General features: G+C 49.6%; 1 protein-coding gene, 1 long non-coding RNA gene and 1 other non-coding gene across 6 annotated transcripts in view; 1 reads left to right on the forward strand and 2 right to left on the reverse strand.

Annotated features, from left to right (window-relative positions):
• Positions 1 to 5,000, reverse strand: part of PIK3C2B (phosphatidylinositol-4-phosphate 3-kinase catalytic subunit type 2 beta) — a 66,151-nt gene extending 61,151 nt beyond the window's left edge. For 3 of the 4 annotated variants that reach the window (XM_045048460.1, XM_045048461.1, XM_045048463.1), the window contains exon 1: positions 4,108 to 4,273. The gene's annotated coding sequence lies outside the window, so the exon portion shown is untranslated. Of the gene's footprint in view, positions 1 to 4,107; positions 4,274 to 4,873 lie in introns of those variants that run through there. The other variant, XM_045048462.1, reaches the window with a different exon arrangement.
• Positions 5,001 to 7,225: 2,225 nt separating this feature from the next.
• On the reverse strand, positions 7,226 to 13,863 carry LOC123382895. Its single transcript, XR_006592030.1, has 3 exons — positions 12,658 to 13,863; positions 12,024 to 12,172; positions 7,226 to 7,545 (listed from the first exon to the last, which is right to left on the reverse strand). It is a non-coding gene; the product is annotated as an uncharacterized LOC123382895 (long non-coding RNA).
• TRNAK-UUU lies at positions 13,845 to 13,917 on the forward strand. The gene has a single exon. It is a non-coding gene; the product is annotated as a tRNA-Lys (tRNA).
• The last annotated feature ends 118 nt before the right edge of the window (positions 13,918 to 14,035 follow it).

Raw genomic sequence — 14,035 nt, forward strand, 5'->3', positions numbered from 1 at the left:
CTCGCTAGCAAGGTAAGCTGTAGCATTTCCTGAAAATGGAATCTCCTTGGTTCCTTCCCCTTTGCCCCTCCCCTTATGTCTTCTGGTTTGCTACCAAGCGGACCAACTACTCCGAGATAGAAGAACTTGGCTGAAAAGGATGCCTCCATAGCGTTAACTCCTGGTGGGCCTGGCTTAGCCAGGCATGGGACCTGGGCAACCGGCCATGTGAGCACAGCAGCTCTCATCTCGGACACCCACCTCCCTCTGGGGAGAATACAGGAGAGGAGACAAAGTGGAATCTAGCCATTAGGACAGGACCCTCAGGAGCAGAGACATAGGATGCACAAATCATGGCAGGAAGAAGTGCAGAGAAGAAAACTATTGCCCAGGAGATGACTCTCAGTGACTAGGGGTGGCTCGAGAGAAAGGTCCAGGAAGAAGAGAATTGACCAGCGTTTTCAGCAAGGAAGAGAGGCAGGAGTCATAACATTTTGGTGAAAGGAAAACATTTTCTGAAGAGACAAATGACCTTTGGCTCCTCTTTGAAATGCCATGGAGCCTCTGCTGGATGAGACTTCCTACAGGAAGTATCTCAAAAGAGGAAGGCGTGAATTGCAAGATTCCTTCAGTCACAAGTTCTGCATTCTGCCTCAGGAATATCAAGAACCTCTTTCCTCTTCCTTCTCCAGAACTTGAAGGCCTCTGCCCCGACGCACAAATGGTGTCTTCTGTGTCCTTAATCTCTTTCACCGACATAGAAATTTGGGGTGAGTGGATTCCATGACCAGTGTTCTAAGAGAATTTCCCAATCGTCTGCACACAACTCTAAGGTGCCGAAAGGCAGGTCCTGTCATTGGTCATCTTGTGATCTGTGGGGCAAGCGTAAAGTTCCAGCATCGCTAACTGCATGACCTTGGGAGAGTCACTTCTCAGGGCATCGATCTCCAAAATCCTTTCCGGTTCTAAAAGTCATATGTAGGATATGCAAGAATAATAATTCCCTAAATTCCTAAATAAGATAATAATAATAATATCCTAAATTCCTAAATAAAATAATTTCCTAAATAAAAAAGACACAAAATAAAGCAGATATAGAAATACTAAAACAAAAGATTTGCCTCAGTTTCCCAGAGCACCCCAATTCCCAAACGGTATTAGTGTTGCCCAGAAGGTAGCAAAATTGCTTGACTTCATTATCCCCAGCCTTCTCCTTACACTGAAGGTAGGGATACAAATGAGAAAGCAGAGAAAGGCTGTGAGGTAGAAACCCCAAGGAATTCACCCTCGACCCCCAAATACCTGGGAATTAAGGAGGTGCGATGCTGGGCCCTTGCCCTTGAGAAGTTTATTGTCTAAGGTATGTCCCAGTCTGGTGACATGTCAGGGGCATTCGAATCCAAGGGAAGCCAGTGTGAATGAATTCCGTGACTCTGCTAATCCCTTTCCATTCTCCCAAGACCCAACATCTCCCTGATAGTGGCATCAAGGTTATGAGCACAGGGTCTGGAGTGAAACAGCCTGCTTGAAATCCCTCCTCTGTCATTAACTAGCTGACTGACATCAGTAAACGTTAGCTATTATATTATTTGCCAGCTCAGCACTCCTCTATGGACAGTAGCCAGCCTTTGGGGTGGGGGGTGGTATATGTCTCCCCACTTGCCTACAAATATTATTAAGCAGCCTTTTCTTCTCTCCTAGCTCCCATCCTGCCCTTTTTAAAGTAACCCCCCCTCCAAAAAAAGAGAAGTAACCCAAAACATAGCTATCTTGGTATCATCAGATCACTCTTCCCATGTCCTAGAACATTCTCTATTCCATCCCTTTCTCCCACTCCTTCCCCAACCCCCACCAGCTCTCCCTCCTTTGTTGTTACCAAGGCTAAACTCAAGAGTGAATAATGCACATTGCTATAGTACTCTGCAGCTTTCAGAGTGCTTCTGCACACATGATTTTATTCAGTTCACGGGAAGCAATGTATTTCACCCTTAAAACAACCTTGTGAGCCCAGGGTATTATTTTTTCCCCATTTTACAGATAAGCAAACTAAGTCTTAGGTTCACAAGCTGTCCATGCTCACAGCGCTAGGAAGTCAGTCATACAAGGACTGAAAGCCTCCTGACCCCCAAGCCACCCACCCTTTTCTCTACCACTCCGCACTGTCACGTCCAAGTTCACATCCTGGCATCGTGAGGAGCCTGAAGTTTATGGCCGGTCACGAACCCCCTAAAGGCAACAGAGTTCTCTCATTTTTCTCCCTGCTGGCTGCGGCAGGGCTGTCCAGGCTGAAGGCCCATCCATATGAGGTACCTGCAAAGTGCCAGGCCCAGGTGGGGTGAGGAAACCAATGAGAGGGGTTCAAAGGCCCACAAGGCTGTGGGGTGCCTGCTAGAGGGCCACTATGTCATGGCAAAGACCAGAAGAATTCCAGGTCATTGGGCAATCCCGAGGGAGCACCCCAGGGAAAATCCAGCACACCCATGGGCCTCCCTCACTGACGCTTCCAGGGAGAGGGAAACGCACAAGCTCCCTTCTGGCCAGGGCTGAGAGCTTGATCAAATTCAGACACACACACCCATGCACACTCAGCAGTAAACTCAGAGCCATGGAAATCAAACCTTGAGCTCACCCAAAGGCCAAAGGAGAAGCAGCCACAGCCTCAGTCCAGGGCTCCGGCTCAGAGCCACCATTGCCTCGGACGCTGGCTGCCAGGCAGAGCTATAAAATACGCCTCTACTTAATTTTTCCATGGACACAACCCCAGATGCGACTGCCAGGCTCTGGAGGACATGTAACTGTGTAGCCTCCTAACCTCTCTGCTGTAGGATGCACAGCTGGAACTGGAGAAGGAGGAGTAACCTGGGATCAGGTTTGCCACCCTCTGGAACACTGGCTCTTCCGATATCTTTCCAAGGCCTGGTGCGGCAGTGGAGTAAGTTTTCATTCAGCAACTGATACAGGCTTGGAATTCGGCGCAAATTGCTTACATCTGCTTGGCCCCATCCCAGACAGTCAGGTAGTTTAGAGAAAGAAGGAGGGGCAGCGTTGGCCCACTTCTGGAAGCCGGGGTAGCTGTGTGCTAAGGAATCTGGTGCCATGCTGGGACCAGCCAGCACAGGGTACAAAATTCACCAGCGGAATTGAGAAGAAGGAAAAAAAAAACAAAAAAAACACATCAGGGCAGCAGGAGACAATAGAGATTCCATTCCAGGCGTGGCTGGTGGGACTGGGACAGGGAAGCCACAAAGACCCCAAAAGGGGGTGGGGACAGAGGGAGAGAAGGTTGGCCCGAGGAATAAGAGCAAAGGCAGATTCTTCACACACACACACACACACACACCCTCAGCCAATTAGGGTGTGTGCACTAACCTCATACATTCGGTAACCTCTTCTCACAACCTAGGAGCTGGCCAAGCCCCTTGGCTCCCCACCCTACCCCACCCCTGCTTGGCAGCGTCCCCAGGGCTTCCTGCAGCTGCCATAACTCCCCAACATCAAAGTCGCCGCTGTCGGGAGCTGAAAATGAGAGACAAGTACCAGCCAGGAGAGCAGCGCCTCCGCGGAGGGCCCGGAAAGTCAGGCCTGAGGGTCCCTCTCTCTCCCCCAAGCTTCTCCTGGTGCTGCAGTACCCTTATAAGGGAGCAGCCAAGTCGGCCATCCGTCTGGCCAGAAAATGTATACATTCCCCCGGCTACATGCTGACTTTTCACCCACCGCAACAGAAAGCACCATCCCCACCACCCCCACTCCGGGGCAGGTTTTGCTTTTTATTTCTCATCTTCAACCCCCAAACCATTGGTTGGTTCAGATCGCCGTGCAGCTGGAGGGCAGGAAGTGTGTTTAGAGGAAAGGGGTGGGAAAGGGGTGAGAAGCGGGGACCCGAGACACCCCGAAACTGCTGGGGCGGGGTGGCGGAGGGAGCCGGCAACCTGCAGGGTGCCGCGGACCGGAGCTCTCGCTGCCACCGCGTCCGCAGCTCTGCCGGCCGCCGGGAACCCGCGGCTCCTTCCATTGTTGCACCTCGGCTGTTGCCATGTTGGAGGGAGAGCCCCTTGACCTCCGCTCCCTCCGCTCGGCGGGCAATCTGCAGACCCCGGGCGGCGGCTCCCGGCCGGATGCGCGTCCTACCTGTGCTCGCTGCGGGCTTCCCTGCGAGACCCGACGTGTCGCGTGCTCGGCGACGTGGGCTGCCGGCCCCGCAGCTCCAGGCGTCCCCGCGCCCGCGCGCGCCGCTCCCCTCTCCGCGAGCCACGAGCGCCGGCCCGGGTGGGGGGGGGGGGGGAGGGGGGAGGAGGGAGCCGGAGGCTGGCGGGGAGGCAGCGGAGGACGCGGGACCGGCTCCGGGGGGCGCGGGGGAAGCCCTCCGGACCACGAGCGTGCGCGAGCCCGCAGAGTCAGGCCACCCCGGGCGAGACAATAGCGGGAGCAGCGGGCGGGAGCGGAGAAGCCATCTCCCGGAGACCCGGCGCACTGCACGGCGACGCGAGGCGCGGCCAGCCCCGGCCTGGACAGGCAGCCGCCCGGCCGCCCGCTCCAGCCCGCAGCGCCGAGTCGGCGGCGAGCGCGAGGGCGGGGCGGGCCCCGGAACCCTGACCGCCCTCCACCTCTCGCTCCCGCCTCCCGCCTCCCTCCCTCCTTCCCTCCCGGCGGGGGCGCGGGGGCGAGCTGCGCGCTGGCGTCCGATTGTGCTCGGGAACCCGACTGCCCGCGCCGCCGCTTCCCGCCCGGGGGAGGATTCTGCGGATGGTCGTTACTTCTCCCTGCGGGGGCCCCTTTGCTCCGGGTGGGATGCACGCCAGGTCCTTCGGCTGAAAACGAACCACTTAGCGGTTCGAAGACATCCCCCCTCCGCCCCCATCTTTATCAGGATTGCGACGCCCGCCAAAGTCCCTACCTTGAGGGCGGCGGAGGGGGAGCTGTCACCGCGCTGTGCGCTCAGCCTCGTTGGGTTTTCTGTTCGCCCAAGTGGGTCGTCCCACCTGAACCCCAGAGAATAGCAACCCTTAGTAGGGGTGGGGGAGGTAGAGCGGCCTCCACCCCAACTATGGTAGGGAAAAAACCCCGCTTCTTGCAATTCAGTAGGTCATGTTTAACATTTTTACTCCGAGCGCCTTTCTTTGAGCAGTGGTCTCTAGAAGAATTTTCCTAAAGACTCCACCCAAAAGAAACCGAGAATTGGCCAGCTCCTCACTTGCATTTGCTTGGCATAGTAACTATGATCCCTGATCTCAAAGTACATTTTCCTCACACTTGTATCCCATTCTCCCCCAGGACCCTCCTTCCTTTCTGGCGGGTCTGTGAGGATCAACACCCGACTCCCAGGCCCCCCGCTCTGCAGTCCCCTTCAGGTGTCCAGGGTCTCAAGGCTCCCAGCCTCCCTCAGAAGCCTAGCCCTCCCCAGTCAGGGGAATCCCATGGAAACGTCTGCCAACCTACCCCTTCCCTGGTCTCAAGGAAATATTTATTGAAATGCTACTATTTCAGTCTGTTTAGGGTTTACTAGAGTTTTACTTTTTAAAAAAAATGTCAGAAGGGCCTTTTTAATAAGATACAGGGCCTTTAAATTTTCCTCATTAGTACAAAACTGTGCAACAAAGCCAACATGATACTTAGATTCATGGTTGTAGAATTGGAAGAGACTCCAGAGCTCAGTAAGAGGCTATTTATTAGGAAGGGAATTTGAATAACCGGAGAATGTCCTACGTGGAGGGGGGGGGGGGGCGGGGGGGAACAATGTGAAAAGTGACTTTGTGGTTCACAAGGATTTCTTGGGATATTGTTTTGTTCTCATATAAGATGAAATCTGAGTGAATGCAAAGGATCCCTAATGAGAAGGAGAAGTTTGCATTTCTCTCGGCCCTCTGCCAGGTGACCTTGCGTAGCCCCCTCCACCCTCTTAAGCATCAGTAATATCAGCTTCACTTCCTACTCCGGGCTGTTATGCGGCTCGAATGAGAGAATGTGAGTGAAACTTGTTAATGCTAGACAGAATGCGGCACGTACATCATAATGTACACATGATCCTAGTCCCGATCCTCGAGAGCCACGGGGGATAAAAACATGTGTTTATTTACTCCCCCATTCACCACTTGTTGGCGAGGCAAATACTTGTGACAGCTTACTGTTTGCCTGTCATTGGGCTAAGCTCAGAGGCCTGAGAACAGAGGAGCCTGTGGGCCATCAGCATCTGTGTTGCTGGAGTGAAAAGTCCCAAATAGAGAGCTAACAGGAAAGAGGCCTGGGTCACTGGGTTGAACGTCTTATCAAAGGCTTTATAACGCACTTTGGTGGGGAGAAAAATGTCCTTATAAGAGAAATCAGGACATGCCAAAAAGTTTAGATTTTGTCCTGCAGGTGACAGAGAACCCAGGGGGTAGACAAGTGGAGCTGGGAACGATCTGACCAGAAAAACCTTCTGGCGTGTTACACGGGAGGAAGGATTTGGAAGATGCACTGTGTGTCCTCCCTTTGCTCCTGCAAACGCAATCTTGACCCTCTGGCTTCCTAGTAGGGCGTGGCCACTGGGGAGCCCTGGCAGGAGATTGGAAGGAAGGAGGTCAAAGAGGTCTGGCTATTTGTTTCTCAGGATTTCCTTCTCTTTGGAGTCACTGTGGGCTGGCTGCCACCCTCAACCAAAGTTCACAGCTCCCCCTAGGTGGTTCCCTCTCCCTCTCTTCCTTCCCTTTTCTCAGTTCCTTTGCCTTCGCAGGCCTGGGGGTGGAAACTTGCTTTCCTGCTGGCCCCAAAGTACTGCACACTATTCCTGTGGCTTTCCTTCACCCTGCTGACTCTTTGTAAGTTGTCTCTTCAGATTGGAGCGTGCCATCTGCTCCCTGCCAGGTTAGGAGAACAGGCTGAGAGCTTAGGAGGCCATGGCTGTGTTCAGAGTGCAAGATCAGAGAATCTCTGATGTGCCAGGGTTGTGGCAATGAGGATAAAAAGGAAAGGACAGGTACGAGAGATGGTTAGGAAGTCACATCAATAATATTTGATAATAGGGTCGCCTGGGTAGCTCAGTCGGTTAAGCGTCCGACTTCAGCTCAGGTCATGATCTCACGGTCCGTGAGTTCGAGCCCCGCGTCAGGCTCTGGGCTGATGGCTCAGAGCCTGGAGCCTGCTTCCGATTCTGTGTCTCCCTCTCTCTCTGCCCCTCCCGCCCATTCATGCTCTGTCTCTCTCTGTCTCAAAAATAAAATAAATGTTAAAAAAATAATATTTGATAATGTATTGAATGTAGGAAGTGGGGGCAGGAATCTAGAATCCCTCTCCGCTTGATGCCATAGGAATTGGTGGCAGGTGGTGCCAGCACTAAGTGGGGGACTACGTAAGACAGGGCCCAGGTGTTGGGGGAGCAAACGTGAGTTTAATTTTGCACATGTTGGGTTTGAGGAACCTGTGGAATGTTTAGGTGAGGCTGTCTAACAGACAGTGGATTTCTGAAGCTAAAGTCAGAGCAGAGGCACGGACAGATGACAGGAATTTTGGACTCTTCAGATTATAGATGGTCGGCGAAGCTGTGGGCATGCGTGAGATCACCCAGATGGGCGTACAGAGGAAGCAAGAGCCCTGCAAAAGAAGTGGAGAAGAAACAACCACGTCGATAGGGGAAAAAACTGAGACCATAGGGTGTCAGAAAGGAGGGTGGGAGGAAGTGTCAGGAAAGTGACCGGAACACCAGTGTGGCGGGGACATCCAGGGGAGGCAGGGCCAGAAAGTGCCCGTTGGATTGGCAGGAAAGTCACTAGGACCCGTGCTATGAGAACAGTCAGAGTAACACCAGGCTCCAGTGGGTTAAGGAATACAAGAGACCGAAAATAGCATTGAGCATTTTTTTCTAGAAGGTTGACAGTTAAAGGAAAGGAGAAATGTAAGGCAATTGGGTGGGGGGAGGGCTGCAGGATCAAGGGAAAGATTTTTGTTATGTCTTTCCTTTTTCAGAAGGGAAGGCTTAAACATGCTCATATGTTGAGGGGGGAGACCAAGGAGATAGAGAGATGATTAATGAAAAATGTCGCAGAGGAGATGGGATCCGGACACACGGGGGGGAGGTTGTCTGGGATATCTAAGAGGAAGCGTGCACCCGCAGATGTTTGTGTAGATCGGTAAGCCTGGAGGTTAGGCGCTAACTGGCTGCTACCTGACGGTCTGTAGGTAATCTCCTGAGAGAGAAGGGGGTCAAGCTGGGCTTGAGGAGAGTTCAGGAAAGTGGTTCAGGCAAGGAATGAGGATGGTAACTTCTTAGAGAGGGAATGGAATTGTCAGCAGGGTGGAGGATGTGGCTGGAATCAGATATTCTGATATGTAGTGGCTACGGTATTAACGTTTTCATCCTTTTCTTCTGCAGTACTGGGAAGCCCAGGTGTAGAATGTTCAATCAGGGCTGGGGGCGGGGAGCCCGGTGGTGGTGCAGAATAGGTACCCTTGGAGGATAAAGGGGAAAGAAGGTTCCTGACAAACCAGGAACTGGCCAGGGAGGGATGTGAAGGTGGGGAAAGGCTACGAATCTTGAGGAAGGGGGTTAAGGGGCTGGGCTACCTCTAGTCTTGCTCCACTCCTGTCTCTTCTCCAACACTCTAGCCAGAATGATCTTTCTAAAGCAGGCATCTGCTTCCCTTCCTTAACATCAACTAGCCTGTCAGCTCCATGAGGGCAGGGATTTTTTTTTTTAAGTTTATTTATTTTGGGGGAAGGGGAGAGAGTGAGAAAGAGAGAGGGGGGGGGGGAGAATTCCAAGAAGGTTCCAAACTGTCAGTGAGAGCCCGATTCAGGGCTTGAACCCAGGAACCATGAGATCATGACCTAAGCTGAAATCAAGAGCTGATCGCTCGACTGAGCCACCCAGGGGCCCCAGTGCAGGGATTCTTTACCTTAGTTTTTAATTTTTGTTATTATTGTTATTGTTTTATTATTATTTTTTTTTTACCTTAGTTTTTAAACTTCTGTATTTCCCAGAGCCTGGAACAGTGCCTGGTATGTAGCATGTGCTCAATAAAATTTGCCAAACGAATGGATGAATGACTCTGTATAGCTCTTGTATGAAGCTCAAACTTTTAAGAAAGTCAACAAGGCCTCTCATAATCTGGCCCTTGCTTTTCACTCTAGCCTCGGAGGACAAAAACTGTCTTGTTCATCTTGTATCCTCAGAATGCCCATAATGTCATCATTTAATAAATGGGGCTTGAGTGAATCACTCCCTCCCTCATTCCAAGGCAAATCCCATGTTGCTTCTAGAATACATGTGATTCCCAACTCGGGGTCTTTCTACACGCTCTTCCCACTGCCTGGAAAGGGCCTCCTACCCGCCAAAAATCCCACCTCTGTTGCCCTTCCCTTCCCATTATGTTGCTGTCTTTCCACATGGTAGGCAGAGTAATGGCCCCCTTGAGGAGGAAATGTCTGCTTCCCAATCCCTGGGACGTATAAATATGTTATCTTACATGGCAAAAGGATTGTGCAGATATGATTAAGTTAAATACCTCCAGATGGGGAGATTAGCCTGGATTACCTAGGTGAGCCCAATCTAATCACACTGGTCCTTAAAAGCAGAACACTTTACTCAGCTGAAGCCAGAGGGAGATGTGATGATGGAAGAATAGCAAAAGGGATATGATGTTGGTGGCTTTTAAGTTGGAGAATTGAGGTTCTGAGCAAAGGAATGTGAACATCTTCTAGAAACCGGAGAATGTAAGGAAATAGATGCCCCCCAACAGCCTTCAGAAAGGAACATGGCCCTGTTGACACACTGATTTTAGCCCAGTGGGCCCCGTGTTAGGCTTCTGACCTACATGATAAGCTTTTTATAAATAGTTTCTCTGCGTGGTCAGTGCAGAGCCCGAGGTAGGGCTCCATCCCACAAACCATGAGATGGTGACCTCAGCTGAAATCAAGAGTCAGACGCTCCAGCAACTGAGCCACCCAGGCGCCCCTAAGATAATAAACTTCTAATCCACTAGATTTGTGGTAATTTGTTATAGTAGCAATAGCAAACTAATACACCCTATAATTAGCTTTCCAGGAAGCTTCCCTAGAGTGCTTCCTAACAATGTCTAGATACACCTGATAGCTGCCTGGATTGTAACACTCATCACCGAGTGTCAGAATTGCCTGTTTGCTTTTTTTCTGAATTGGGGAGGGGACAGATGAGGAGGGTAATGAGAGTGTAAGCTTCTTAAGGACAAGGCAATCTCTGTTGGGTTTACCTTTGAATTTATAGGACTACTTCATTGCCTGATCCAAAGCTGTTGTTCAGTATATACTTGATGAATGAATGGGTGAATGAAGAACTGGTTACTAGTTAGGGAGCAGGTGGTCGAAAGGAATGAGAGGAGAGGGTGATTAAATCTGTGCTGTGTTCTCTCAGGGCTTTGCTCTGGGCCCGGGCTTATCCATAAAACAAGTCTGAGCTAAAATTGCAAAGGGCAATGTTTGTACCATTTTCATTTAAAAATCCTTCAGTAGACTTTCTTTTAAAAGATCCAAATATTTTTGCAAAGGCGAATGGACACTGGAGATGGGGTAGAGAAACTCTGTAAATATTTGGTGATCAGACTGACTTCAATCCCTTTGGGTCCCACTGGCCTCGAAATCAGTCCTGTTTCTCTCTTACACCTTTTCCACGACCCAGAACATTTGGGGGCTGCCTTGTTCAGGGAGGATATTAATCCTAGTGTCTGAGTTCTTGAGGCTGTCCAAGATTATTGGGCTGCCAACCTCTCTGTATTCTCAGAGAGGAGAAGAGTAGGAGGGCTCACCTGAAACCCAGGATGCTCTCAGTTTGGAGTTTTTAGGGCCAAACACCAGAGGAGACTTCTCCAAACAACTTCTCTGTTCCACGCATCTCCCTGGTACCTTGTAATGGTCTCAACTCCAAACACTCTACACAGTGATGATGGAAGACACGGTCTTTGCACAGGCAGCTACACCTTACATTGGTTTGGGAAGCCCTGGGAAAGCCTCTTAAAATTAAACCTTTCCCGCTGGCCTAAAATTCCACTGTTACAGGGGTGCCCGCGTGGCTCAGTTGGTTAAGCGTCTGACCCTTGATTTCAGCTCAGTCGTGATCACACGACGGCATGGGGCCTGCTTGGGATTCTCTCTCTTCCTCTCTCTCTCTGCCCCCCCCATAAATGTATAAACATTAAAAAAAAAGTCAACATTAGAGATGTTTTCTGGCTCTTCAATACAATTGTATTCAATTCCCAACTATCCATATGCTTTCCCTGTCATGCGCCACTGTGGGAGTCTCAGGATGAGGAAGACAAGACCTCACCTTGCACGCAGGTGCCCCTAAGGCCTTGTGAAAACAGTTTCCTCTTCAAAGTGTAACCACATAAGCTAACGTTTGCCAGCTGTAGGAAGAGGACTGTGTCAGGGTCCAGGTAACGGACGGTGTCACTGAGAGGGCAAGAAGGAGCGAGAACTGCAGAGACCTTTCTTGCTCCACAACTTTTCCCGGTTCGGATACAGAGCCGATGGTGATTTTCAGACAGGTGAATCTGGTGAATGGCGGGTGGCGTTGGGGGGGGGGGTTAAAGGGTGAGTGGGGGGGGGTAAAAAGCATCCCTTTAAAAATTAATGGGAGAACACCTGAAACTAATGTAACACAGTCTGTTAAGCATACCAAGTTAAACATTTGATTAGAAAAAGACAAAATAGTGGCGGAAATTATGTTTAAGAAATGTGGGGAGGGGAGGGGGGGGGACCCAATATGGAATCTGTGACATTCGACTGCCCTCTAGTGGGAGAACTAAGTTCGACAGTCTAGGCGAGGTGAGAAATGAAGAGGCACTCCCGGAAGGGATGGTGGTAGATAAGGTACCAGATGGCACCCCTGTTTGTAATTCAACTTGGGGAAAAGCGGGTTCAGTTCACGCTACCTCAGGTGTGACACTGCAGTGTGAACAAGCCAGACTTTTGATTCAACTTTCAAACTTTGCCATTGCCTGTACGACACAATTTTCCTCCCCGGCCCCGGATGAGTCTGGTCAGCTGTCTCCAATCTGGCACCTCCTGTCTCTACCTCCCTCCATTCCAGCCACACTAACCTGTTCACCATTCTTCACCCCCCCGTTGACACTCCCCGCTCTCCTTCCAGGTTCAGTGTTTTCCTTCCCACGGTGTCTAGTTTACTGCTGTGGAAATCGTAGGTATTCACCAAGCCACTTGATGGGTCAATCCTATCCAGTCTATTGAACTTTAAACAGAAGGAAAGGAGAGGGTGATTAAATCTGTGCTGTGTTCTCTCAGGGCTACCACGGAATACCACATAACAAAGCCATTGGGCAAGGGGGAAAAAAAAAACCTTCAAAGCTCCTCTATTCTCTCCCCTTTAGGGAGCCTAGACAGACACCATTTGCCTTCCTTAAACGAATTTAGGTATCGCACGTGTCCACATCTCATTCATAAAAACAGAGCGAGTTTTCCTTAGTTAACACAGTGGATGCTCAAGAAATGCCTGAATGAATAAATGACAAACGTCTGCTGGCTCATTACAATCTACTCTGCACACCTCTGAGAGTTATTTGTTGAAATTCAACTCTGACCATGTGTTTTCCTTGCTGAAAACTCCAGGGCCCCTATCCTGGTTTTGTAACCATGGCCTTGCTGCCCATGCTTATGCCACTCTGTACTTGAATTCGTCTTGCTACACTTATTACTTTGCTAAAGTGGTTTGTTTACGTGTCTGCCTTCTTTCCCAGGCTGTGAGCAGGATCCGTGTCCTACAGATCTCTGACTCCAGAGCTAGTGCAGGACCTAAGCCATAATAGATGATCAGTAAATATGCAGTTAAATCATTCCTTCCTGTTGCATTTCGAGTCTGTTCCTTCTAATCTTATTCACTGTGGGAGAAGGAAGAGCGTGGTAAAACTTCAGATTTAGAAGGTATCTTACAGGTCATTTGATCAATTTCCCTCATTTTACAGATGTGGAAACCCAGGACTGCTCAGGATCACACAATTTGTTGGTCTTTGTTCTAAAAGAATCGGACAATTGTGGGAAAGAAATTCCTCCAACCAAGGCTGAGCGGTTTTGTTGTTCATTGTGTTCAGAAGCCTCCAGTTCCCAGAAACAAAAATGAATTCCCTTATCAGTCTTTGGAATTTCATAATCCTGCCTTCCCCACCCCATGCGTCAGGGCTGCTGAAACTGATTTTGGGAAAAACTAGGCTGATCTGGAGGTTTATGTTGCTAATACTCCACGTTGTTCCCACTGGTGCACGCTGACACTGCTTTACAAGGGCTCATTTTGTGAATCTGACCTGGAAACTGCAAGGTGTGTAGAAGGCAGGGAAAAGCAAAAATTCGGTCAAAACCTAAATTAAAAGTCTAAGCTCCTTCTCTCTCGTCTAAATTTGGACCCACCTTTCCACTGTCACTTCTATTTTCCTATATTAGCTGCTCTATTCGTGAATCAAATGCGTCTTTCCTTCTTTTGTGCTGAGGGATGCTCATCTAACAGCTGTATCATCTAGTTAATGGAAATGTATTTTTCATTAAAGAGAAAGATACGGTCATCTAGTTCCGTGGAGTAACTAAAATTAAGAGGTCCTATTGGCGAAGTGATAAACGGAAGACACAAGAATTGTAACAAAAAGAGGTCCCAGCTCTATGTCTGAAAGTTTAATGTTGGTTGCCCTTTCCCATAAGTCGCTACCATTTCGTTTCAGAGTTTAGTAGATACTGGCAATTGATCAAATATGAAATATGAAAGAACTTCAAGAACACGTCTTAAGGAAATGGAGAAACAGAAAAATAAATGCTTTTTTTAAATCTTGCTAAAAAAGATACTTTAAATATGGTTCAACCAGAGAAGTAATTTATTAGAATTATATCAAGTAAACAGAAGAGCAGAGCTCCCCAAGAGCGCCCGGATAGCTCAGTCGGTAGAGCATCAGACTTTTAATCTGAGGGTCCAGGGTTCAAGTCCCTGTTCGGGCGTCTGTGGCTTTTGCCCCTTACATTACCAAATATTACCGTATGAAAATCTCAGCATTGAAGCAAACTTCTGCCTCAAATTGAGTTTTTTTTTTCCCTTGCTTTCAGAATATGCGAGGTA

This window comes from Felis catus, chromosome F1 (genome assembly GCF_018350175.1).
Source record: "Felis catus isolate Fca126 chromosome F1, F.catus_Fca126_mat1.0, whole genome shotgun sequence".
Classification (NCBI taxonomy): domain Eukaryota; kingdom Metazoa; phylum Chordata; class Mammalia; order Carnivora; family Felidae; genus Felis; species Felis catus.